Consider the following 5,462-nt stretch of genomic DNA (forward strand, 5'->3'; position numbering starts at 1 on the left):
GCTAAAATTTTTCGAAAAAATGGAATCAAAATTTTCGAACCAAAACATTTCAATCCAAATGTTAGAACTAGAAAGTGGAAACTAAAATTTTCGAATTAAAAGTTTCAACCTGTTTTCGAACTAAAAAAATTTTATAACGAAATTTTCAAATGAAATTTTTGGACCTAAAATTTCAAACCAAAATTGTCGAACTGAAAGTTAAAGTTTCGAACAAAAGAAATAATTCGAAAATTTTAGTTTCCACTTTCTAGTTCTAACATTTGGATTGAAATGTTTTGGTTCGAAAATTTTGATTCCATTTTTTTCGAAAAATTTTAGCTTAAAATTTCTAGTTCAAAAATTTCAGTGTGAAACTGATTGGTTTGAAAAAATTTGAATTCGAAAATTTTAGTTGCAACTTTCTAGTTCAAAAATTTGGACTGAAATGTTTTGGTTCGAAAATTTTGATTTCATTCTTTCGAAAATTTTAATTTAATATTTCTAGTTCAAAAATTTCAGTGTGAAATTGTGTGGTTTGAAAAAATTTGAATTCGAAAAGTTTTATTTCAATTTTTTTTTGTTCGAAAATTTTAGTTTCAACTTTCTAGTTCTAAAATTGGTTTGAAATGTTTTGATTCGAAAATTTTAGTTTAGAATTTCTAGTTTAAAATATTTCAGTGTGAAATTGTTTGGTTTAAAAAGTTGAATTCGGAAAGTTTTATTTCAAATTTTAGTTCGATGTTTATAATTCGAAAATTTCAGTTTGATTTCTTTTGTTTGAAAATTTGAATTCGAAAATATTGATTTCAACTTTTTTGTTCGAAAAGTTTAGTTTGATGTTTTTAATTCGAAAATTTCAGTTTGAATATTTTTGATTTGAAAAATTTGAGTTCGAAAGAATTTAGTTTCAAATTTTCACGAACTTTTGTAATAACTGGAAATTAGTGGACTAAAAATTTAATCGAATAATTAAAAACCGTTTATTTGTTAATCGAATAGTTAAAAGCCGATAAATTTTTAATCGAATAGTTAAAACCGGATAACGTTTGGCGGTTAACCGTGAAACAATTCCCTCTTTGCACTCACTGAAAAATTTTGGCTAAAATATCTTGAGATGATTTTAACTAAACCGTCAATGTTATTTAAGATATAAATTACACGAACTAACACCAAGACCAAGAAGGTAACCTTAAAGTATCGTGGTTCTCTCTTATCAAAAAGCTTAAGAGGAGTGCATAGGGGTATTATAGTGATCTATATTAGGGTTCTATACTATTATACCAAATGTTTAAATTGGACGATTTCCAAAATTTAAGGGGTGGACCAGGGTACCCCTCCCAAATTTTTAAAGGGGTGCACAAATGTACCTATGTCTTATGATAGGGCATAGACCCCTATATATAACCATATAATGTAATAGGACATCATCCAAGAGAATAAATTAGGCCAAAAGACCAAACACGTGGTTGGGCAATTTCTAAAATTTAAGGGGTGGGCCAAGGTACCATTCCCAAAAATTTCAAGGGATGCACAAATGTACCTATGTCTTATGATAGGGAATAGACCCCTATACATGACCATATAACCATATAGGGTAATAACACCTCACCAAAGGGGATAAATTAGGTCAAAAACCCCCGAAATTTGAATTTTTGGCAATTTTTTACCCATGAAAGGGAACGACATAAACACCCAAATTTATCATGATACATATTAGAGTCCAGTAGTATAATACCGAATGCTTAAACTGGAAAATTTCCAAAATTTAAGGGGTGGGCTATGGTACTCCTCCCAAATTTTAAAGGGGTGCACAAATGTACCTATGTCTTATAATAGGAAATGTACATCTGTATACGTCCATATAACTATATAAGGTAATAGGACCTCATCCAAGGGGATAAAATGAGCCAAAATACCAAACACGTGGTTGCAGTAAAATTTGGTAATTCTGTGTCCCTAAAAGGAACGAGGTGGACCACCCAAATTTATAATAATATATATTAGAGCCCTATACTATTATACCAAATGTTTAAATTGGGCAATTTCCAAAATTGAAGGGTGTGGGCCAAAGTACTCCACCCAAATTTTAAAGGGGTGCACAAATATACCCATATCTTATGAAAGATAATGAACCCCTGTATACGTCCATATAACTATATAAGGTAATAGGACCTCATCCAGGAGGATAAATTGGGCCAAAAGACCAAACACGTGGTACAACGTATTGCTTACGTTTATATTTTGGCAATTTTGTACCCCTAAAAGGGAACATGTTTTCCCCTGTTTCATCCTATCATTTCTCATCACCATCGTTTTCGCTGGGGACGTTAAATTCAACATTTCCTAAACTAGCACCAAGAATCGAACTCGAAACGATTGCAAGGTATCCATGTTCACCCCTGAAACGGAACAAAGTGGATCACAAAGTACTTATCAAATTTAAGGAAATGATTTTAAATACGCCTCCATATAATGTAATAAGGCTCCAAAATCAATAATCATCAAAGGGAACGAGGTCCGATACTCCCCTCCCGCCCCCCAACTCCTGATGTAAATCAAGGTGATCTTATGTGTCCTGAGTGACCCCTGCCCCCTGAGTAAACATAAGCAAAATTTCAATAGGTAATGCAATCCCGAACCAAAACATCTCTAACTCATTCGCTATGGTCCATGTGGGTCCCAAAAGTGAAATAGGGTCAGCCCGACGTCAAACACATTAGCTCAAACCAAATACCTCTACTTCATTCGCACCAGTAAGGGACGTGGTGGCTCAGTGGTAAAGCGTTCACCTCTGCTGTATGGGGTCCTGGTTCGAACCCCCGAGAAAATAGTTTTGTGGTGGACAACATTATGCTCCATTTTTCTCCCACACTTTCATTCCTTTCTCAACGTCACCGTCTCCTTTAGCATAATCGGCATAATCGTCGGACGTAAAACTAAAGATTTTTTATTTGCACCAGTGTTAGTCCATCTCATCAAAGGGATAACAATCCGAACCGCATAAGCTTGTTCCGGGAATCGAACTCTGGTCTCCCACGTTAAAGGCGCATACGCTAACCGGTTAGCCACGAAGGAACTCCAAAGTTTTCGAGTTTCATATTAATACTAATACTAATTTATACTATTACTGAGGTCTACTAATTCATAATGTAATAGATCATCAAGAAAGAGATCAAACCTTGTTTTGGTAATTTTATACCCATAAAAGGGAACGAAACAAGCCATCATAAGTTCCAAGCTAAAAATACCAGTTCAGTGACGTCAAACGAACATATTAGCTCGAACCAATCACCTCTAATTCATTCATATCAGTAGAGGTGCGGTGACTCAATGGTAAAGCGTTCACCTCTGCTGTATGTGGTCCCTGGTTCAAACATCACGAAAATAGTTTTGTGGTGGGCAACATTATGCTACATTTTCCTCACACTTTCATTCCTTTCTTATCGTCACCGTCTCCTTTAGCCTAACCGGCATAAGCGTGGGACGTAAAACTAAAGATTTCATTTGCACCCGTGTTAGTCCATCTCATCAAAGATATAACAATCTCCAAATTTTATGCCATAAAAGGGAACGAAAAATAAAAAAGCATTCGTAAACCTGTACTATTTCACAACGTAATGAATCATCAAAACCGTATTTTTAGTAATTTTAAAGAATCATCATGACCTCTGATCCAAAACTCCCAATTCAATGACGTCATAGCAGGGTCAAGGTACCTCTGACTCATTCGTACCATCGTGCATGGCCCCTGAATAAGCATAAGCAAAATTTCAATATGTGACGTAATCCCGGGCCAAAGCATCCCTGATTCATTCGCTATGGTCCATGGGGACCCCGATTTGGATTATTAAGAGTGCGGTAAAGTAACCCCCTTACTACTACTATATGTTTCCTGCAGTAGTCAGGCCAGTAGTCTGCATAATACCAATTATCTGTAGAAACGAGAGTAGAAATGAAGTGTGTAAGATTTTTTTCTAGACCTTTTTGTTCGTTTTTCCAAACTCATTTTTGATTTCGATGAAGCAAAATTGATCATAAAGTTAAAAATGTATAAAAGTGAAATGATTATTAATTATATATGTCTTTCATATATGTTCTTGAAGCGTAGATCTATAGTTTGAATTGAATTGATCACGTATCTTTTACACACACAAACACACACACACACACACACACATATATATATATATATATATATATATATATATATATATATATATATATATATATATATATATATATATATATATATATATATATATATATATATATATATGAAAGAGGAAAAATTCCACGACTAATTTTTTAGCTACTTTTCACCCAAAATTGGAGTCATTTCATCTCCTATTTAGCGACTTTTTGTATTAACTTGTTGGCAACACTGTCTGGCGGTCACTTTTGTTTGGAGCAGTGGAACGTTTGTTCGTATTCTTCTCTAGATCTACTCACCGATGGAATGTGCTGCAAAAGCAGAACCTGTGAAGGCACTTGCTAGTCAATTGAATGAAGTAATTGTTGTGTTGGAATAACTGGTGAAATTTCGACTGAAACGGTTGATACTCGAGGAGATGCTGATCATCTTCTTGCAAGCATCCAGTCATTTAACTTCACCGCTTTACTATATTTCTGGTCTGCAGTTGTCTCATATATTGATCGGATCCAAAAATGCTTTCAATCTTAGATATGAGTTTCAATCAAACTCTTATTCAGTTACAGAGCCTAATTGACACCATTGATACCTGGAGACTTGGGCTGGCCAAGGAAATCGTATCCGCAACTGAAGGGAAGTTGCAGGGCATGGTAAATAACTGTGGATGCACACAGTAGGAGAAGGAGATGCATGCCTGGAAAACCAAAGAATGAATCCTTGACTGCCGAAGTGAAACGCTCTATCAATGAAATTGTAGATGAGATGAGAAACAAATGTATGACCATTTTACTCAGATACATGACCTGAACGACAGATTTGGATTCCTGTGTTCTATGGTTAACTTTGTGCAGCAGCTAGATGATGAGAGCGAGGAAAGGCTAAAATTATGTTCCTTTGATTTGGCTTTGTTCTACTCGAATGACCTGGATGGCGTAGAATTATTTCAGGATTGTAAGGCTATAATCCGTTCACTAAGGTGTGCTCAGAAAGCTGAAGAACAACTTGACTTTTCCCCACAAAGCATACTGAAATATGTATCTTCAATGGGGCTTGAAGTTTACTAAAATTTGGCAATCGCTCTTCAGATTTTGATAGCAATGCCCGTATCTGTCGCATCACGTGCAAGGTCTTTCAGCAAAATGAAATTGATAAATTCATAAATTATACTTGCGCTCCACAATGTCAAGAAAGACTCACGAATCTGGCCATTCTTTCTATCGGAAATGAAATAGCATCTACTTGGATTTTGATAATATAGTTGACACTTCCGCAGCTACCAAAGCAAGGAAGGTAGAATTCTGAATGCTGGTGGAATATAGGCTCATAAGGTAGT

The sequence above is a fragment of the Thermobia domestica genome, chromosome 5, assembly GCF_964235325.1.
Source record: "Thermobia domestica chromosome 5, izTheDome1.hap1.1, whole genome shotgun sequence".
Classification (NCBI taxonomy): domain Eukaryota; kingdom Metazoa; phylum Arthropoda; class Insecta; order Zygentoma; family Lepismatidae; genus Thermobia; species Thermobia domestica.